Source organism: Acromyrmex echinatior, chromosome 11, assembly GCF_024713525.1.
Source record: "Acromyrmex echinatior isolate Ae372 chromosome 11, ASM2471352v2, whole genome shotgun sequence".
NCBI classification, from domain to species: domain Eukaryota; kingdom Metazoa; phylum Arthropoda; class Insecta; order Hymenoptera; family Formicidae; genus Acromyrmex; species Acromyrmex echinatior.
Window position 1 is genome coordinate 7,042,824 of NC_141862.1, and position 23,588 is coordinate 7,066,411.

The 23,588-nt window shown below is 42.2% G+C and overlaps 1 protein-coding gene across 3 annotated transcripts in view; it reads right to left on the reverse strand.

The window, feature by feature from the left end:
- The window catches only part of LOC105145856 (uncharacterized), a 137,566-nt gene that overhangs the window by 61,104 nt on the left and 52,874 nt on the right, over window positions 1-23,588 (reverse strand). The window contains exon 1 of one of the 3 annotated variants that reach the window (XM_087411473.1): window positions 13,673-14,987. The exons of the other annotated variants lie outside the window; for them this stretch is intronic. The gene's annotated coding sequence lies outside the window, so the exon portion shown is untranslated. Of the gene's footprint in view, window positions 1-13,672; window positions 14,988-23,588 lie in introns of those variants that run through there. 3 annotated transcript variants of the gene reach the window in all.

Consider the following 23,588-nt stretch of genomic DNA (forward strand, 5'->3'; position numbering starts at 1 on the left):
AATAGAATAATCGACATTAATGGACGAATCCTGAATGTGAGAGAGCTGCCGCATTCACGCTCAATCTGCCGCGCGCTTAATTGCTATTAGGGATGCAGCGAGAGTATTCGGCAACTATTTGGTATTCGGCGTATTCGACAAATTTGCCCAATATTCGATGTGGCCGCATAGTTAATACTATTTAGCGTGCTCGTATTCCTTAGCTATAACGCAGCGTTACCTTAAAAGGAATTATTTCATCGCAAATTTAAATCACGGAAAAATTATGAAACACAATGTAAGGATACACGATCTGAACACTTCCGTTGTACGTTTCGTTACGATAGAGAAGGTCGTCGCACTTAGCGAATGAATTGCACCATTTATTTCAGATTGTATGATCAAACAGCTGGATATCTTTGGATAATTTTGAAACGGTTGAATACACGTTCGCACACTCGAATAGGTGTAATACGATTACTAGATGCGCGGCCAGTGCAATGCATGGCCTTTCGCGCATTTCGTTCCACGCTTTGGAAGATACTGACAGATATTTCCTATATTCAAGGTAGGAATACGTTACATTCCCTTGGTTTATTATAGCGTACGAATAAATATTTCAAAAATATCTCATATTCGTATAACGTATTCGACGGTCCAAATAGTGTTTGCCACTTTTTCTTTTTTTTACAGATGAAACTAAATCACAAATTAAACAAAAAAAAAAAACGTCTAAATATGGAGATAGTTTAGGAACATAGAACTGAATGTAATTGGTTGCGCACAGACGATGCAATTACAATCGTTTCGCTCGTGAAAGATCTCCAGTCAGCCATTCAGCAATATTAGAGACCGGGCAAGCGGATCTAATATCTTACGGCTAGGAGGATGCGCACATATCATATTGTTAATCTCAAAACCGCGTCTATAAGAATCCACTTAATGAAATTTTCCCCGCACGATGGTCGTGCAATTGGTCGGCTCTAGGGGAAAGCCCCGGTTCCTTGTGTCCCCCGTGCCTGCACGCCGCCGGTGGCATTGTGGAGCAATTAATAATGTCATATTGCACCCCCTCGACGCCACCCTTAACCCCTCGCGCACCACCCCTCCGTCGTAGCGGCGTCTCCGACTAAATGCTCACGGTACCACCGCTGTACCACCACCATCGACACTACCACCAACCCCTGGCACATGGTACATCGCCCTTAGCACCGAGGGCTGCGTAGGCACCTGTCAGGGCCGACGACACGGCCTTTACAACCCTGAACAAATTTCACTCAAATTAACGAAGCTCTAATAACATTTGTTTCATCAGATATTCAAATGTTATTAACAATGGCGTATTAAAAAAGATTTTATAATATAATTAATACTTGACAGAGTTGACGAATATGAAATTAAAGATAACAAAAATTTAAAGTTTTGTCAATTTCGAGATTTCATCAATCTCTAGGAAATGTAGATGTACGGTTCGATGAGTTTAAGAATCAAGCAGAAAATGAAGGATTTAGGGAAAGACCAGGGAAACCTTATAAATCATAGAATTTACAAATAACGAAAGAACAAGGCGAAAACGTTATACATAATGACATAAATTCAAGAGTTTTAATTTAAATTTATTTTAAAGAATAAAAAAAATCCAAACACTAGACATTGAAAGATCAGATAGTTTTTAATGACTCGCAAGTGATGCGACGCACCCTTTGTATCTTCGGCCCTGGCATCTATCCACTGTGCAAGAAGAGGACGGAGGGTGGGTGGAGGTGGGCACCCTGACTGCTAGCTCGGATATAGGCTGTTGTGAATATTACATTCCCTGTGTATATAGACGGTGCGCGCCCGGGTAATGCTCCGAGGCACGAGGGCAGAGTACAATAAGACGGCGCGCGCAATTAATTTTCGGGCTTTTGCTAATTAAATTTTTGCCCGTCGTGCGTGCCGTCGGGTCCGCGTCTATTATGCCCGCAAACGTTATTGACAGTTTCCAACCTTCTTCTTCATCGGTTCTGTTCGATCGTTCAAACGCGAAGGAGTTAATTGATCATTTTTATAAGATTCTTTTCAAATACAAAAATTATGCCAACGTTCTCCAATTAAATTTCGAGATGGTGTATATATCAAGATTATATTTTATTAAGAATAATAATTTGTTAATTTTTATTTAACTTTACCAAATTACGCGCTATTGTGTCTTAACACGACAACATTACGTACAGAGATCAATCGATGAGTGAGAAAAAAATCATAAATCTTTGAAAAGAGCGCCCAATGATCCGGTCGGGCAATTACACCACCATCTTGTGTTCGTACAAGTGCCAGTAGATCCGTAGAATTCATAATGGGATTCCCTCAGGATCTCTAAAACTTCTAGGAGTCGTGTGCTACGGAGCGTGATACGGTAACGAGGGAGTTCAAGGTTAAAAGCAATGGAGACGGAACTGAGAGAGAAAAAGAGAAAGAGAGGGCCCGATTGGAGCAAAGAGAAAGAGAGAGATAGAAAGAGAAAGTAGTAACGATGAGAAGGACAAAAAGAGAGTGGCCGGACGATTTCGCATAGTAAGTGAATTACGACGTAAGCCGCACGTACAATCGATATATTGACCGTAACGCGACGTTTATAAACAATGTATATGTAATAATGTATAGTATCGTGTAGTCTTTGCAGATTCACTTCAAAACTGAATGTAATCGATTAACTCCAACGTTGTAATAAAATTATTTTATATTTCAAATTTTTTATTCTCTTACAAAATGTAATTCTCAACATTTTATCCTGATATAATAGTATGTCACAACTGACTACGCCAAACATAAACGGTCTAAATTTACAGAGATCTATAGAAGGATCGTTTTATAGAAGTCTCCACCTACGTGCGTATTCTATGCGTGTAATAGTTGTCTCAACAAAAGTTTAAGTGGGGTGTCACGTTGCTCGATATAGCAAGGGTTCAAGTACAAGTGTGAAAGGCCCATCGTGGGTTTACAAAGATTCAATGGAAAGGAAAGTCAGAAATGGTAGGAGCGAAAGGGGGGGGGGGAGAAAGAGAGAGAGAGAGAGAGAGAGAGGAGATATGCAGGTAGGCGGACACGCAACTATACAAAGACAATGTGTTTGTTGTCGATTAGCGGGAGGACGAGGTGAGGTTTTTACGAGAGTTTGGGACGGACCCTGAACCGCCGAAGCGTAGTCGTTTACAGCCGGAAAGAATCGGGGGCCCGTGGCCCAAATGACCCTCACCACCCTCTCCAGCTTCCCCCTTCCACTCTACCATCAGCCAACCTGCACCGAGATTTACGGCAATTCGCTTTTTGCCTCCTTTAAGAGCTTTCGTATTATCTTACTGCCGCTGTTTCTGCTTCCTCCTGCGAGTAAACCTACTTTACCTCCCGCCTACAAATTCTTCTCCTTTTCCTCTTCTCCCCTCAGCTCGTGCCTTCATCCGACGGTATCTTCCTCCTCTTCGATACGAACGAGTATATTTGTACAAGTACGAGCGGATACAGGTGTAACGCAGACACGAATGCAATGGAACACCTGAGTCCGTAATTATTTCGGAAGAGGGAGAGGGAGAGCACTGTCGGGAGACTTTAATTATGTCAAATTCGATTAGACCGATACGTGTGTGTGTGTGTGTGTGTGTGTGCGCGCGCGCGTGGATCGTAGAAAGTTTTCTCCTTACAAGATTGTCTTCACAAGACTATGGAAGTCCTGCCTGAATGTAAAAGCGCAATTTTTCAAAACAGCAAATTCTTAAAATAGATATACGGTGAATATACATTTCTCTTAGATGGCAAGTCGTAATGCTTTTTTTTTTGTCGACAAAGTGAATTATATATATTATATTATATGTACATATATTGTTTGTGTGTCAAATAAAGGTCAAAGATCAAAAGTGAAAGGCTTGCATTAGATTGAACTAATTTAGGAATAAAGTATCTATTGGCAATGTTAGATTTGAACGATAAATGATTGTTCGATCGATTTTCAAGTTGAAGTGAAAGGCTGTAGACGTTCGATCGTTTAATAACGAATCTATCTAAACGACTAATTGGATTCGGCTAATGTCTAGTGCTTTCAGAGGCATCTTGTGATATATCACCGAGATATGAGAACAGAAAATCTAATTAATATAACAGCTTTCTAATAATCTCTTGTTGAATTATTACGCTTCTTAAAATGTATCTAGTATAATCAGTGTATTTGTATACGTTTCTTTTCATTCGTACATCAACCGGAACGATCGATAGCTGTGCAAGAATGCGATACCGTTCGACTCGCCGTCATCGTCACATTCCACGACACGCGGGAATCTCTGGCTGTGTAGAATTCTAAGATCTCCTCTGACGTCTGCTTAATTAATTACCATCCGCGGTTTTAATTAGCCGGGGCTGCTGCCTGCATTCCCCTGGCCTCCCTTCCATCTCTCTACTTCCCACCCCGTTGCCCCTCTTTTCACGTCGTTCCGTCTCGGTTCTGGTCGTGGAAAATCGTGAGTTACATTAGCGAGATCTCCTACAATTATACGCACGCATACGTCGCTATTTCGAACCGACCGTAACGTGTCCACACCTTCAACACGCATCAGATGGCTGTTATTCTTTGCGACGCATAAGTACGCATAAATGCGTGACGTGCAGTGCACGTAGTTTTTATTATATAAATTACAATGGCGATATTTCATGCAAAAACGGAACTCGCGTTCGCAAGAACGCGTTCGGCAGAGCAAACGCATAAAAATTACATTAGTTAAAATTATCTATTTATTTAGAGAGCGACCGTACGACCCATAAAATAGCCTTCCCAGCTAATGACCGATTCAATCTTCAAAGATATTTGACAACGTCAAATTGTTGACAATCACCTAAATACACTTGATTTACTTTCAGTATCGGCAACGTGAATTAGCACTGACGACAGTTAAATTACTTCCACTTTTAACGAGCCATGAAAAATCGATCGTCAATTTAACACTCGTTAACGAGAATTTGAGAAAGGTTGTTGAACTCGGCCATAAGAGTCGTTTACTTCATCAAATCCCATTGAACTCCATCGAATCATTATCCATCCTTATGTGCGCTGATGTTTTCAAATTTTCTACAATTTCCGTTTGCTCAAAAATATTACATTTTCTAACTTGAGTTATATTCCAACATAATTGGATTAATATGTTATATATTATTTACAATTAAAGTATCAGAGATTATGCACCGATCGTCAAGAAGAAAGAGAAAGACAAGGGCCGAACGTGAAAGGAATGTTAATTTAATACGCATCAGTGCAATCATTGTTTATTGTTATGTGTGCTAATGGAGTTTTAAGGGTTCATAGGGTTCCACTTCGTTTCGAGAGGATTTTGCTAATTCCGCGCTAGGGTGGTTTTAACCGTGGGTCACAGCACAAAAAGAGAGTGAGAGAGAGAGAGAGAGAAAATTAAGAATATGCAATTTCTTATGAGAGAGAGAGAGAGAGAGAGAGAGAGAGAGAGAGAATTCAACATCTTGTAAGTTCAGGTAATCTCAATGTTCCTGATACGTTTCTACTTCGCCATTTTCTATTCGCTATTTCAACCAAGAAATTTACATATCATTTAAAACGTTCCGTACCGTTATAAAATTTTAAAATATTCAATTACATTCTGTCGCCCTCGTTCGTTGAATTATCTTGAATATCCATAATATCGATAAATATGTACATCATATTGTTATTATCATTAACATAATCGTAGCGATTGAAGATGCTTTCCATTAATCAGCTGGTGACAATATTGATGCATCAGAATGTTAAAAATAATAAAATACAGTCATATATATATACATATATATATATATATATATATATATATATATATATATATATATATATTGAGAACCCCATTTCTGCCCCTTCTTCATCAATATACGGAGTAATATTCATAATGTAATGGAACTGCCGTAATGTAAGCTAATGCATCCTGCAATTTCTTGAAAGCACTCGAATAATTCAGCAAAGGCAATGTATTCCTAATATACTTAGAAACTCTCTGATATATTTATCTCACAGTTAGGAATTCCCAACCGTTTTACAGCTGTCTAAATTGTCCAATATCTATCTCATGTCATGTTTTAAATAAGAAGGGAAACACTGTAATCGAATTAATCTTGTCAGCATGCGGTCGATTATGCAGATGTCGTTATTCCATTTGTAGTATTCAATAAAATCACTTCATTCCCATTCGTATCATTATCTTCTTATTTATATTTATAAAAAACGATAAGTTCATTCAAATAACAAATACTGGAAATTATATTCGAAAAAGAAGAAGGGAGAGAGAGAGAGAGAGAAAGAAGGAGGGAGGGAGGGAGGGAGGGAGAGAGAGAGAAAGAGTTTAAACAATAAATATTTTTAAGAGTCGCGCGTGTTTTGTTACTGATAAAATAACATTGCTTTTAAGAAAACATAAACAATGTCAGGAAGTTTATCGGTATTACTGCATGAGTACATAAATAGTGTCCCCATATTTTTTTACTCTTCGTTAATACCGTTATATATAAAGTAAAGTAAAATGAAAAAAAAAAAAGAAAAAAAAACTGGTCATACCATTAATGTTAGAAATTAATGACAGATGACAAGCGGAACGAGTATCACGAACTTGTCTAGCGCACGCGCGTGCACACGCAGTTTGCACACGTTCGCGATGTGTTCACGCATACGCACCTACGTACACCATCAACCGATATAAACTCACATACGTGAAACGGCTTTTACTTAGGCGTTCCGTTACCATACATTATCCCAGAGTGCTCTACGGGGTGACTAGATTGAGATTCGCGACAGGTGGGCCACACGACCCAGCGCCATATGGAATTGACAAGTTTTTACGCGGTTGCTGCAGAATTGCAGGACTCGGGTGTATCACGCGCGCGCGCGCGCACACACTCACACACACACATATACACACATAAAAAGGACAAAAAAATGAGGGGGATGAATGTTATATACTCTGCATGCCTAATAAATGCATGAGAATCAATAAAATACTCAAAGTCTTCGTCATTGAAACATGAATCGCACTGACTGGCGTATCATCTTTTTAAAACGCAAATATTCACTAGTGAAATAGAGCGAAGCAAGTTCAGCTGACTAACAAAGTTAAAATTTGTTTTTGCCGTTCGAAATGGATAAATTATTTTGAAAAATTGACGTTTCCACACGGCCACAACTTTTTATATTAGTGCGATAATTAAAAATCAGCAATAGCGTTACTTTCGGACTTTACTTTGTTATTACTACGGCGAACGCCTTGGTGCATTAGCTTGAATACATCCATGAATATTATCCTGTACTTCGCCGAGGACTGAGGAGGGTGTCTGGAGACGTAGAGCGGAGAGGGAGGAGGAGGAGGGGGAGGAGGGGGGAGAGGAGGAGGAGAAGGAGGAGGAGGAGGAGGAGGGCCAGCGAGGGGTCGGTCGGTATATAAGGTATAAGGTAGTCCATTAACGTTAATATTATAAACGTTAGCTGCCCTCTGGCCATCCCCGTAACATACTCACGTGCGCCTGCGTACCTCTCTTCCCCTTCACCCGCCATCATACAGTCCCTCCGCACACATTCTATCTGCGTTCACCACGTACCCACTATCTTCCTTCCACTCTCTGTCTATCGCGGGTGTACACTCGTCTTCCGTTTCTCTCCTTCTCTCCTTTGCCTTTCGATCGCTTGCTCTCTCTCTCCCACCACATCTCTATCTCTTTCCCTCGCTGTCTTGCATATATTCCTATTTTTCATGTTCTCTCTCATATATATGCACCCATCTCTATCCGTCCTCGTCACATCCCCGTCATTCTATCACTCTCCGTTGCAGCAGCGGTTTCCAATGCGCACCTTTTCTATTTCCATCTCTGTTTTGTGTCCGCTCCTTTATCTCTATCCAACTCTTTCTCTCTTTCTCTTTCTCTGCTCCTACTCTTCGCTCTCTCATTCCTGTTCCCTCTACCTACACTCAGTTATCTCTGTCTCGATATATTCTCCATCTTCTTTCCTCGTAAATTCATTTCGTCTCTTTTCGAGCTGTATTCCCTTCTTCGTCTCTCCATCTCGTAGGAATCCGGTCTGTCTTTCTCGCTCTCGTTTATTCTTCCTCCCTCTTTCGTTCATCGCACTCCAGTTTGCCTCCACCACGCACACATGTGCGCGATGCGTACTTCCAACGTGTTACACGCACATGGGTACGCACGCATGCACGCACGCACGCACGCACGCACGAATGTATAATACGAATGTACGCATACATAGGTCTCATGAAGAGTACAAATACAAGTCAATACGAATGGCTAGTACACGCAAGCGAACGCGATCGGAGTAATGCGAGTGCACCGTGTATTGTGACAGATTTGATAGGTTTATATCGCAAATCGAGTCTTTGAGAAGCTTGAGAAAATTTGTAAGAAACAGGCAATAAATTTAAAAAAATATATGAATGAAACAACAGACAACTGTACCCGAAATAACTCTTCTATCATTATGGCTCTATCTCGCTTCATCCTATTATCATATTTCGAACGCTTCATTCACCATTTTAATCTTATCTACAACGATTACTGATTACATAGCAATAAAATTAATTATTATATCTATGCTTCCATAAACTATTCAGACATTGTCGAGCGAGAGGTTAATTAGAAGCGTAAAATTTGTACATTGAACAGGTTTAGTAAAATGTCGACGAAACCACGAAAGCATCAATAATAATGCATGTTGATGGTCCATTTAGGTATTAACCTCGAGCATAATATTTATCTGCCTGCTCTAAGTAATAAATCCTCTTTGTGATTAATGTATCGAGGATTATTTCAGAAAAAGCGCTACCTCACGCGCGGCTTCGACATTTTTATAAGCCCAGATTTATTTTATTAATTTTCATTAATATGTATTCAACTATTAATTATGTATATACATGCAAAATTAATTTTTTTCACATTTCAAAGCTGCATTATAAAATATTATATCGAGTCACACACAAAATATTGATCGTATAAATATATATTTAAATATATATTTATGATATATATATATATATATATATATATATATATATATCTGCCTTATTACTTATTTGTTTGTTGAACGTGTTATCTACGGAAGAGCTCGAAAAGTTATCGATAGGCATCCAGAAAATATACAGCGTCACATGTTTATTGACACTATCTAGCACGATTACTCGTACATTTATCATAATAAACATGATGCAATCGCATAAATTCACATGTTAATGCGATCAACCGCCTATCGGCAGTCTCAATGTTTTCTCGCTATTTTTGTACAAATTATCTTCATATTTAATTTCGAATCATTTTCGACTCGATTATTGATAAACAAAAATCTTCGCCTAAACATCCGTCATTATCGTGACGATATTTGGGATGGTAGGTAGAAAACGAAATCGACATGGACTCGCTCGCGCTAGCAAACGTCTCTCGTCGGAAAGTGGCAGTTTGCAATTAAACGACGATGTTATCGTAAAGGGCGGCCGGCTCGGTTCAGTGTGTACATGGCAGCGAATTAAAATGTAAATACTTGATTAAAGTTAATCCCGGGCAGGTGAATAAACCTGATATACAAAGACAGAGAAAGAAATACGGCGATTCTATGGGGCGGTGCAGCGGAGGAGGGGAGGAGGGGAGGAAGGAAAGCGAGATATCCATAGTGGTCCTAAGGGGTGCTTTTTATTGCCGCTTTTTATTAGCTGAGTAGGTGTACTCCGTTCCGCCGTTGCCCCTCGACTCTACCCCCGAAGCCCGAAGCGCTCCGAGCCACCCTTAGCCACCAACCATCCGTTCCTCCCCCTCCCGCCCTTCCCTCTCCCCCCCGTCCCGGTTTCGTCCCCCTCTGCCGTCGCTTCTCGCGATCCACCGCCTGCGGAGTCGTGCTGGCGTGTGGAGCGCGTCGGAGGGTTGATTAAAACTAACGTTGCGCCAAGAATTACCCTGTGAGATTGAAAATTAAATTAATATACAAAACCCCCGCCCACCCGGGGCTAATTAGTTATATGATAGTAATTAAAAGTTAAGTATATCTTCGTGCGCGGACGTTCTAGCGTACCTCCCGTCGCTCCCGGCTGTCATCTCCAAAACGGCCGTGAGCAATCCTTTAGCCCCGAGTACTTGAAAAAATAAAAAAAAATAAAAAAAAAATAAGAAAAACAAAAAGAAAACCGATATCGCTCCTTCCTGCAAGTCTCTCAGATATATTTTCGTGAAAGTCGCACTTCTGCTATATTTAATTATATTAAATTAACTTTTCACATGTTTGACAACATTCGGAACGTTTCGCTTTCAAATGAACCTTTAACAGTACCAGATGAAAAAAATACGCGGTGCGAAATATAAAGACTCTCTTCAGTCTTCCTACATATTTTAATTAGCAATTTACAAAACTACGTATTTTACATAAACCACGTATTCCTAATTATTATTACTGTCGGAATGGAGCAATTGCTGCTTTTCAAGAGGCTGCATAAATTGGTGGCAAACAAGCAAATATATTTATTATTGTTGGATATCAAAAAATAAATGGACTCGCGCAGCTGGCGTGGCATTAATTCCCATTTGTTGCGCGCTATCTTTAGACGAGCGATCAGTATCATCGAGTACCTACTAGCGAAAGACAAATTACCTGGCCGTTGCCGCGATCTCACGGAGCAACCTTGATACGACAGCGCGCGCGTAAAAGCGCCCTAGTTCTCTGCCAAACTGAAAATAGTCGGCGAACTAATATCGCGACGTTGGAAATATTTTATACCTACATACGTTGCGCGCGGCGCGCACTCATATTCGAGCAACTTTCCTTACGAGTTATAACGCGTGCTTTATATCCGCCTTCGAAAATAATTTCGCTAACCGTGATTCCTTGGGGGAGCATGGCAGCGTATCGCAATAACGCTGGAAAGGGTGGGAGAGAGAGAGAGAGAGAGAGAGAGAAAAAAAATCTCCGCGACTCTCGGAAAGTCGCGAGCCGATGCGCGCCGCGCCGCGGCTACCGCCATCGAATTTAGTATCGCGCCTCCTGTTTTCATTATTTTCCGGCGAGAAAATTTAGTCCAGTCCGCTTAACAATTTTCGCGGTTTGGTAATGGACCTGCAGAGAAATTCCTGATATCATCTAAATCCAGGTTAATCCGCAGAATTACAGAATTATAGAGAATTATAGACTAATACTCCTCATTTCTGATTACGCCAGGCATGAGGTTTTAATTGGTTCGATCGGCCGTTTGCGCGTATCTGTCATGAGATAGCATCATATGAGATGTACAGTGCCATTCAGAAGTTTACAAACATGGGCTGCTACGAAGGGAGAATCTTTTGTAATTATGTATTATTGTACCTATTTAGAAATTTGTAGACGACAAAACGAGCCTTATCGCAAATGGAGTGATTTTGAGAGAAATCGGAGGAGGAAAAATCTCGCCAAGTTCGATAAATTTAACAATAACGTGAATAAATCGCACGGAAAGACACACGTCTGTCGCGTCAATTTGCAGTTAATCTCGCATAACTAATAGAAAGCGCGTGCCAAAGAAACGATAATCCGCCAATCTCGCATCCATTAACGCAATCTAGAAACGTCACGTTTCGAGATATCTCTCACAAAGATCACGAGCAAATGAAACTACCCGACTTACAATTAGATCTAGAAATTGTAGGTACAGTAGATTTAGTTAGGAACCGCATTCACAGTCGACTGCTTTCTTAAATGAATCTAGAAATGGGAGAAACTCGAGTTCGTTGTACCGAAAATCAAAGTGGCTTGTTTCGTTGATTGGAACTTATATCCACAAACTTATTGTTACATTGTGGTAATCAGTGGCGCAATTTATATGCATTTCTCCGGGAACACGTAAGGGAACACTTGCAATGTCTGTCTCTCAAAGAATATTCGGGTCCGACTCGAAAGTTGAAAACCGCTTGGCGGCAGGCCAGGGCTCACGTAACTACTTGTTTTGCCAAAACTACGCGATGCCTGCCGGCCTTCGCCTTCCGCCACAACGGCGGCGTAGCCAGTCGATTTTCGAAAAAGGTTAACACCTAGTCGCCCGGATCCAACCGCGACGACCACGTGGCAGCGGACGCGCCTGCGTGTCCCGCTCTCTCTCTCTCTCTCTCTCTCTCTCTCTCAAGTCGGAAATTTCTTCTCAGTCTTCTCGTAGCCATCGGTTGACGAGATGCTTCCGTCGCGAAAAACGAACAATTAAATAGAATGTGCGACGATGAATCGTCTTGTCGAACGAAACACCCGAGAAAGAATCGGAAAATGTAAAATATTTCCAAAAGATCCTGTAGACTTAAAAATATACATTCAAGGAGATTTAAGTTTCCAAGAATCTAAACATACCGTAACCGGTATTTAAAGAGCACAAAGGTGCAAAGGAATTAATGATCGGTCTAAGAACGAAAATGTGTTTAAAGATCCGAGGAGGTGAGGCACGAAACCGTAAGCTCGCACAGTTGTCACGAATTAGAACTGCGACAAACGCGTGCCACGAACTGTGCTGGACATTAAACCCCTGAGGGTTAACGCCACTCCTGTGAGTACAAACGCGGGAACTTTGGTCGAAGAACGAGAAATATTTTGATTGCTGCTGTGTAAACGAGGACTTCACACGTGGACAGTAACCCTTCCCGACGACAAAGACAGACTATATAGGGACACAATGTTTTCCCATTTGCAGGTAGACGACAAATGTCTCAAAAAAAAAGAAACGTATGTATGCAGATATTGGATGTATAGATACGTATGTATAGATGCGAGGGAATAAAGAAAAATCTTCAATCAAAAAATATAATCTCGCGTTTCCAATGAACCCTTTTGGAAAACTGAAACTTATATTTGCAATGAATAGTTTAATTTTTAAACACATATTTGCCACGAAATATGAAATGTTTAACTACGGCGTGTGTAAATAAATGAGATTCGGATCGAATCGCACAAGAGCGATTTTTAATTTATATATATTGTACGTACAAATTTAATAAAATGTGAATTTATATTCGCGCAGAAGCGAATAATTTTTTAATTTATATTATCTGCAAAGCTTTTAATATTTAATTAATAAACGCATGAATAAGTAAAATCTGAATTCATGTGACCGGCCCATTAATTTTTCATTTATATATTTTCCAGTAAATAGAGATGGGTGCTTACATTTGCAATGGATATTTTAATTTTTAAATACGTTAGAAATTTATGAATATCAGTTAATTTTATATGTAATGTACGCAATTTTTAATATATATGCAAATAAATAAAAACTAGAGGAAGATATGTGGAAGACGACGAATTTTTAATTCTTTTCCTTATATATTTAAACGAACCCAACATTTAAGCACAATGTTTGAAAGAGTACAATATTCATTCACACACACACACATATATGTATATTATATATATATTAATAAATAAATATAAATTGGCTAATAAATTGATCAATGCAAACGTGGTGGACGTGATCGAGAGAGATCAATCTCACCTAAATGAAATCTTAGAAATCCTATCGTCTAAAGTTTCGTGCTTACAATCGATTGGTTTCTCCGTAACGCATCGACAGATCGCCTGCAGGAATCGAAACATCGAGTCGGAGTGAGAGTTACGCGCTTATCGGCTACGTCAATCTTCTTCGAAGTGATAAAAAGCTAAGTTATCGCGAGCGTACACACTCACCACGATCGCCGGCATGCGTAGGCTGTTGAGCTGATCAAACTAGATCCTCGGCTAGATCGCGAACCAGCACTCTTTCTCACTTTCAGACGACGACGACGACGATGACGACGACGACGACGACGAGGACGACGACGACAATTCCACGTCGCGAGTCTCGTAGATCGGCAATTTCCTCGCTCACCCTCTCTCTCTCTCTTTCTTGCTGTCCTCACATACGGCACACACAGGCAGTCCTCACGGCGCGCCGCGCAGCGACGCAGCGACGCGCGACGGCATCGCGAGCAGGTGTCCACGGGCCGAGTCCTCGTGCCTCGCGCTCGCGAGGATCCTTCGTCCTGTCCTCCTCCTCGGGCTATCGATCTCGGGAACGCACGCACGTCGCGCTGCTCGTCGACCACCGCGAGCGCGCCCGCCAATGCTCCAGGCGTCCGCTTCTCGCTCTCGGACGCGCGTTCTACTTTGAGATTCTCTTCACTTTTGATCAATGGAACGCCGTGAATCCGTCGTGAATTATCTTTTTCTCGTACGGCGTCGATCCATGGAAGAAGATCGTGCGTCGCTAATCCGTGTTTAATCGACGATGATTACATTATACAGATAAAAATCTTTTCTCTCGTTCTTTGAATCGAGATATCACGCGACGATTGCGAGTAACGTCAAAGAAGATTTTCCTCGCCAGGAGGATCGTGAAACATCGGAGGTGAATCAATCGATACGATTTTTGCCAAGTCTTTCCGCTGATCTACTACGTTCATAGATTAACACTCGGAACTGGTTTCTTTCAAAGTCGGTATCGAACCGACTGAAGTGATCCTCGAATCTTTCCTCGATCGCAAACACATTTCAGCAGTCGAAACACCTTCGCGAGATTCAAACGCGATTGGATCACTGAGAATATACCGTGATTACGCGTCGAGTTAACTCTCCGGATACTTTCGAATGCGATCCGAAGAGGGAACAACAAACGGCCGGCGCGCGTACGGTGAGAACCGAGAACGGAGAACGGCGAGAGAGTCTCAGCGGAGCTCGGCGTGACTGTTAACGCGACACATTCCGCGAACTACACACTAGGACTGGCCGTCGACTTGCAAATCCTCGGCTCCGTCTCGCGCGCGCGGGCACTCGACTACTCGACTACTCGAGTCAAGGTGAACCGGAACGGAACGGAACGGAACACGGCGAGCGACTGCACGAGAGCACGTCTCGCGGGGAGCACACCGCGCGACACGCAGAAAACGGAGCAGCGACGGACCGATTCGCGCTGCACCAAGTCGGACGAACGAGTGGCGGCTGGAGAAGCCGCCGCGTCGTCGGCTTCCCCCCACTACGCGGCACGCATCAAAGTAGCGGGGAGAGCAGGGGTGAGGGCGAGAGAGCGCGAGAGTGCGGCGCGCACGGTGAGAACGAGGACCGGGCACGGCCCGCCACGGGAGGGATGGCGCGCGGTCTTCGGAACCGCAGCGGCGGAGGGAGCGGTGGATAGATGGACGTCAGGGGCGTGAGTGAAGGAGGGGCATCGATACCGGTCCCTCCACGCCGCGGGGCCCCTTTCCCCCCCAGCTGGAGGGTGCCCCTGCCTCTGCCTCTGCCCCTGCCCCTGCCCCTGCCCCTCTGCGCCGCGGCGCGCGCTCCACGCGACTTTGCGAGTGAAACATTTCGCGGGTTTTGTGGACTGACGAGAGGGGTAGGTGGAGGGAGGGAAGAGGAGCCGGGGGACGCGAGGGGCCGCGAGAAAGGGAGAGGGGGAGAGAAAGACAGTGCGCGAGGGAGAGAGGATGAGGGAAAGAGGAGCGAGTGGAAGAGAGGATTGGGTGGGAAGACAACAGTATTCCCGTTAATTGAACGACTCGCGCGGGGCGGAGGAGCTCGTCGCGGGGAAGCAGAGGGGAGGATTACTTGCAGTAATTACTTATTTTTATTACGCTCCGCCTCGTCGTGTCTCGCGCCAGCGAGCGGCCGCGCTCTCGCAGCGACATGTTAGAAATCTTTTCTCGCGTCCGCGATATTGCGAGACGATGGGCTACGTACCGGAAACCCGCCTCGGGTCTCCCCTAACTAAGCGTCTTAACGTTAAATTAAGGTGAGAGAGAGAGGAAAAAAGTGAGAGACACGGTCTACAATGTCGCATTGTTCGTAATTTCATTCAAGCTTATATAGCAAGGACAATATAATTCGGAATAGTTTGCTCACAAATGCACACAAGTAATATTATTTTACGACGTAAAGTCAATCATTTTCTATCATTTTATGACATTCTAATCACGATAATAATCGATTGTTTAACCCTGCTTTATCGAACAATTCGATCTTTATTTTCTTCAAGTCGAGCCTAGCACAACTTGAACGGTGCACACTATGGCGTTCCCTAATCGGGCCAACCGGATACTTGAGGCTATCCGACGGGTGAACGAACCGGTAAGGAACTGGATAAAACCGTTTCGGATCGACGGTAAGTCGATATGCGATCGGCGTCAGTTTTTCGAGCGATTACGTAGAAACATGTCGAGTCATTATCTCCGTTTTTTTTTTTTTTTTTTACTGTGTTGATACCAGGTCGACTTATAAAGCCAATTTACATACGCGATATGTATTTTCAGCATTAACTCCGTTTCCTTGTCCAAATCAGTTTCTCATTTAATGATTGCTTTAGCCTTGAATGTACTAAAAGTACAATAAACATTAGAGCGTAGTGACATTAACAACGTTATCGTGTTATCTTTCTGTATGTATTATATGTACACGTATATAGAGCGATACGAATAATACTTGTATATATATCTATTGCGAGTTGATATGTTAATTCGCCGAACATGTAACATGGATCGAGTGTAGCAGCAATTATTTCAAACGTAAATTCAACATGATACATTTATACGTACGTAAAACAGATTTGTGCATTCTAGGATTAAATTCCAGAAGTGGAAATGGATAAATAGCCCTCCCGAGTTTCACTCGAACGGTTCGCTCGGGTTCTCCGCAATGTTCACGGTTGCCGGACCAGAGTGCACTTGTCAAAACTTTTATCTTAGCCCGCATCTACCAGCGAGAGAAAAACACGGAACGGAGGTGAGGACAATGGCTGGTCCTGCGGATGGTCTTGCCGAAGGAAGGCGAAGAAAAAGGAAAAGAAAAAAAGAAAAATCAGCCGACAGAGGTCTCGAATAATTGCGGCGGATAGTTCGGAAAGGCGCCGACTGGCCCTCCTTGGCACGCCTGTCAGAAGATATTAGGATTTCTATCGCGGATCCTGCCGTCCGCAGGACTCGTTAACGGATCTTAGGATTGTTCCTTTCGTAATCCAATAAGGATGAGATTCTATGCCGCGACTGTTTTTTTTTTTTGTTTTTTTTAGCTTTTTTTAGCTAGCCCGTTTGAAGAAACCGCCGCGCCGATCGAACACAGACTAACGACACGGATGGAGAGCAGCTCCATCGCAGCTTGAACTGTTGACGATGACACCAGTCTACGATATACAATTAAATTACTTGGATCTAAATTACATCTGGACGCTTACGTCAAAATAACGCGCGAAAAAAAAAATCTGTACGGATCGTATCAGATCTCGTGTTCTGGAACAAGGCAACGAGATATCATATCGCGACTCGTGACGCCCGCAGGTATATGTCTTGCGGTCACATGGTGGTGACCTTAGCTCGTTTCTGCTCTAGGGTGGTCGGCCCTTTGGACAGGTCAGTTCGGGATTCGGAAGCTGCATTGGGGCGGGGCGGACGTCAGATGGAAAGCAGTTCTAATTTGATACCAAGTCGGGAGGCCAAACAAACAGCTACATCCGATAGGCTTCCAACTGACATATCAGTCGAAGCTTTGACGAGAATTACTACACCGTTATAATCATAACATGGTATAGTAATTACCACATGATAGCATTCGCGATATTTTGCTAAAGAATCTTAATTGAAATTATTTTTATTATTCTAGTAGACGAGATAGTTGTCATATAAATTTCTTTAAATCTATGTGTCGTATAAATTTCTCTAAATTTTAAATTCAAGTTTATGGTACAAAGGGTAAATTTGAACTAACGGTAAACGGTAAACGGCACATGTAATGAACCGATATGCTCTCGCCGTCTCGCATTATCACGTTCCTTTGCGGGAGAAGAAGTTCCTTCGAGAGAGAGAACTGCTCGGAGGCCTCGCGTCGATTCTCGCGGGCGACTCTTGCTCGACCTTTTTTCCGCAAACTTCCGAAGGTCATTACGAGGTTCCCGAGAACGCTCGGGACTCGTAAAGCCCCGTCGTAAAAATCGCCAAAATACACGCACCTTACATGGTAGCCTCGTGTAGGCGGGTGTCATATCCCCGCAAAATCATTGCCACTAAAAATCAGGGGTTTCCGCAGCAAATTTATAACAGTCGCGTCGCGTCGTGTGTGTGTGTGTGTGTGTGTGTGTGTGTGTGTGTGTGTGTGTGTGTGTGTGTGTGTGTGTGTGTGTGTGTGCCGTCAAAGGTGTTGAATATTTCTCGCTATAAAAGAAGCAACAATGCTGCTTATTAAAAGTAAAACGCAAGAATAGTAGCGGATTCCGATTCATCTAGAAAAGATGACGCATCTTGTTTCCACCGTTCGGAGCAAATTTTTGGAATTTTCAAGATTTTTTTTGTTAAATCTTATTCTCCTCTCACGATAAATTGTTTCCAATAGCAATTATTGTTAATAACTAAGTAATTTAGCAGCTAGTTTCTAATTGGCAACATTTTTAATTCAAACATTTTCGTTATGAAAATAAAAAAAGAAAAAAAAAAGGAAAAATATGTACGCTCCGATATTCACGAATGCTGCTTATTCTATTTTTGATTCTATTGGAATTTCGGCAAGTTTTTCAATCGACAATGCGCATCGACTTTGAGGGAAATCCGTTGCTTTTAGAAAATGCGAGCGGCAACAAAGAGCGCGGAGATTGCACGTGGAGCTCGAGGATCGGCCGGGACTTTCCCGGAGCAAATATGTTTTCGCGGTAAATTTGGCCGAGTAAATGCGACGTCGTGGGGCACCCTTAGCTTTATTAGCTTCCCCTTGTCCCTTCTCTTGGCGTCCCTTTCCCTCGGGCCGCGCGAGCCGGCTCGATGCATGATCCCGATCCGTACATATAATGTGCATGCGCGGAGATTTGCGAGGCATTATGCGCGCCCGCCTCCTCGAAATGCAGCTCGCATATGCGAGCGCTCGAGTACGCTTCGAGTGTTCACGTAAGCTACGTAGGAAAAATATGTTCGACGGGGTGCACTTGTGCGAGGGTGGGTAATTGGCTCTCTTGATCGTAGGACCGCTTTTCAATGTTCCCTCCCTCCCGCCCCTCCCGCTCTCTCTTCCTCGTCGACCTTCCTTGACCGTTCACGTTGCTTCCGCCATTTTCGGTTCTTCTGGCCTGACCCTCATTGTCATCCTATTGATGGATCATTTCTGATTTCGATATTCCATTCGTAACAAAATTCGCGGCGCATTGTTTTCAATTATTTTCCTAACTTTCCAGAGAGCGTTTTTATTTCTCCCTTTCCAATCTAGAATTATGCATATTGCATTACATTAATTAACGAAGGTTAACAGGACAATTTAATAAACGTTACAAAAGCAACCAATTCAATAAAACGCGGCGGTATTTTAATTTACGCCCGATCAATTATCGACGTGATTTACTGCGTAACGCAAAATGATGTGGCCGTTGTATGCTATTCGTTAAAAACTCAAAATCTCGCAACACAGGCTAATAAAAATGCGTCGTACACACACACAAACGCACAACGGCGTATCACGGGAAAAAAACATTACACGCGAACGAGAGTAACGCGGAGCGATAATAGGAAAATACCGCCGACGTGGTCGCGTTCGGCTTCGACATTAAGTCCGCGATGGCGATAATGATAATAAAGAGACGGCCAACTCGGAAGACAGGTACATCCCCTCGCGAGGGTGGCGGTACAGGGGTGGTACGCGGGGAACGAGAAAGCGTGTCGAGCCATTTCGCGCCGAGGGATGACACCCGAACACGCGGGAAACAATGCCGTGACACGATGTAGGTAATACAATGCAGTGAATGGTCGCGCGTATCATTATTCTGGTGCTATTGTTGGCTACCGGATGAGAGACATTTTTTTAGGATATCCTTCGATGGAACATCGTAGACGTAACAACTATACTAACGCAATAACAATACCAATAACAGAATCGTGTGTGTATAAGTAATATTGTATTTTATTGTATTTTCTCCCTTTTTAATCTTACTTATCTTCCCTATACTTTTTATTTTTCTTTTTCATTTTCCAAATTTCTATCTATCAAAATAAGAATTTAGAAGGAAGAATTCATTCGATGGACGCTCACTACATTTAATATGTTGTATACATTTAATGTGTTATTGGAATAAAAGAAATAGTTTTATGTACGTCATTTTTCATTGAGGTATTATAAATTTGAACATCCACTCGCGAAAAGCATTGTGATCAATGGGTAGAAGAGAAGAATTTCACTCGCGAAGATTAAATTGGCTAACGGGCCGATCTCGTGGGAATCGCTGAAATCTTAATTCCTCGTGTCGGTACGCTTTGAAAGAGGGCCCGGTTTTCATGGAGCAAGCCTCACGATTGTTACGTAGTCGTTGCACAAACGCGGCGTTGTACATACGATAATTATATTTACTTTCCTAGTTTTATTATTGATGGCCGCCTGAATACAAGGACTTTTTACTTTCGTCTTGACCCCATCGGTTTAATAATTTAATCAAAAATTCATTCCCGATAAACCGTTTATTTTCTTTTTTCGCAAAACGACACGCTTGAAGAAACTTGAAACTATAGAGGATATGAATTAAATTATTCCATAAATAAAGCAGAGACACCCGAAGAATTCTAGCCATTAACAAGTTTAAATCGCGCGCGTTTCCGATCGTTATGCGTCGATGTGAAGATGGCACCTCGGCGAAGGCGGAAAGGGACTTAAATAGGGACGGGATAGACGATTCTGGACAGCTGGATTCGCTTGTTCCCGGTCGACGGAAGTGACGTCGCAGCCGGAAATTCGTACTGGAAATTCCGATGGGTTCGAGAGGTCGAGGAAGGGAAAGGAGTGCAACAATCAGGGTAGACCCGGCATTACGTCCCATTCATCCCCTACTAGCGCCCCTTACCACTCTCGAACCGTATTTGGCTGACAATTCTTCATTTGCGTGCAGCAAACTCTCTGCAACGTGGCGACGGTGAGGCGAGGTGTTCGAACGGAATATGAACGCGAAGAACGTTTCCGAAAATCCGAATGATTGTTAAATATAATTAGGTGCAAAAAGAACTTATGCCTTGAAACATTCATACTTTACGCTGGAGTATATCAATTAATACGAGAGAAAATGAACAGTATGATTCGCCACAGCACGAAATCATTGTTATGCGCGTATATATTATAAATATATTATTCAATTCTTCTGTAAAATAAAAGTATTACTGTTCTTTGCATGTAAACGCGTTACAACTATAGACATTAAAATGTTTTCTGAGGCACGTATTACTCTAGTAGAAAACACTTGTTCGCTCGTAGACATCACTACGACAGGCGGGAATTTCGCACGACACAGTTAGGTGTATATGTACTCGTACATAGAGAATATAGAGACGTATATAACGTTACATCGTCACTTGGCTGGTATTGTCAGAGCTTACCAATCAGCAATACAAAATTCGGTGATCCTCCGATCTGATTAGATCATTTTTAAGATTCATTTTTAAGCTAATTTCTCAATTATAGCTACAATACGATAACGTTAGAAAATATAAATATTAATGACGTCTTTATTATTATAAGAAGTAAAAAAAATCGTGTGCAAGAAATGAATTTACAACGAGCGACAAAGAAAACAGAATTCTAGACAATACAAGGTGTGCTTTGCATGAAGCTGTTCCCCAGTTTCTGATCACTCTAATGAATTATAATTGATTGAGCTAAGGCTTGTTTATCTAACTGATTAATAAAGCTGATTATTCTAATTAATAGCGGTATTTCGCATCGGAACGGAGTAAACAAAGACGCGCCATTACTCGGTCAAGATTCATTAAAAGCGCAAACACGTCGAGCGTTTGCTCGCGGAAGCGAAATCCGCACGTTTTCCGATTCCGCGCTCGCGCGGTTAATTACCCATCGCGAGGTGTTACATGGTGAAATGTTTCGCAGGCGAATAGTGCGCCCGCGCGCGCGCTTCTGCGCTGATTACAGCGCGTTTACACGGAGAAAACTTCGGAATTATTCCCGATTATTCAAATTTGAGATCCTTGCTGAGTGCGCGCGCACCGATTCAAATTTATGCAAAAATCTGACAACGCGAATCCCTGCTCTTATTAATATGTATCAATTTGACGACCGCCATCTTTTTTCGCGTTGCGAGACTGTCGCCGCGAATGTTCCGCCCGTTATTCGCGCGCTGCTCTAAATTCTTCATTTTTAATCATCTTTCAGAATAATCACGGTTTGTTATCTCGATTAAAAGACTAAATTAGAGCACCGTATGCGATGCGGATTAAATGCGATCTTTTATTATATCGGATGACAAGATCACGCGATCAATCACAAAAACACACCACGGAACTATCGCGGCTTTAATGCACTGGACAAAGACGACAAGAGTGAACGAGACGGGCCACCCGCAGGGAGCAAGGAATGTGGATAGTGGAACTGCAGGGCCGACCGTATTTGTCCTCTCGCCCTTCGTTTTTTACCTGGCGTGTATTAACTATTTGTATTAACATTTCTTAAATCATTTCTATCTTTAATTGAAGTAGTAATAAGAGTCTAGTGATAAATTAACAAGTTTATAAACGGAATACTTCTACTTTTAATATTGTACAATAATTTGATAATGATTTTACAAAGTCTGAATTTCTAGATTTTTTTTATTTATTCTAAATTCATTCTATATTTGAAATTTTCATGTTTTTTGCATTCTCTGTTCGGTTACTTCTGGGACTTCCCAGATCGTCCCCCTTTTGCCGCTGCTGTTGCCCGTCTCCCATTCTGTTACGGTCTATCCCATTATAATTCCATGCACGCGCGTTCTCCCGAGAGATGGAAGAGTGTAAAACGACGGACACCTGGGCAGAGAGTTTAGCCGGTATTGTCGGGAGACAAATATGAGCTAATACGTCATCCCAGGACCTATTCAGACCTCGAGGCCGACGGCGACGGTGATCACGAATTGGCCTACACATAAATGCGCTTTAATTATTCCTTTCCACCGCTCCTCCTACCTGCTTTCGTGCTCAAGAAACGCTCCTACAATCGCGACATAATAAGCGACGCTCGTTAAAAAGAACGAGCTATTGTTGGATCTTCGTCTACCCAGCATTGACTCGGAACTTCGGATTCTTTGTTGGAATAGAATTTCAAGTCTAAACGTCATCGCTTGCTGGCGGATATATTACTGTTTCGAGAAATTTATCTATAATTATTTAGATATATGATGTGTACAGCTTGATATACCTACTTATTTTAATCTCTTCTTCTATTTATATTATACTTTTAAGTTTCTCTGTTTCAATATCTGTTTACGAACTTACAACTGATGGTGTCAATCATTTGTTATATGAAAAAGTATAACATTTTTATTTTTTTTATGTGCGAGTTATATAGCTACATAAATATTTCACGAAAAGATCGCCGGCGCTAACGGCGATTTCAGAAAATCCATCGTCGTTTAGGCGAAAGTTAGGTGAAACATGCCGCCGCACTCCGGCTTTGTTTTCCTTCTCTCTCGAAGGAGCAATCGCTTTTTTTTCTTTCTCCCTCGGGACTTCCGCCTGTGGCTGTTCGGGTATCCCTTCACGATAAACACAAGCAATGACTGCGATCAAAGCATTACGAGCCACGTAGTAATTCGTACAGGCTGAGAGATAATACCACATCAAATACGTTGCAT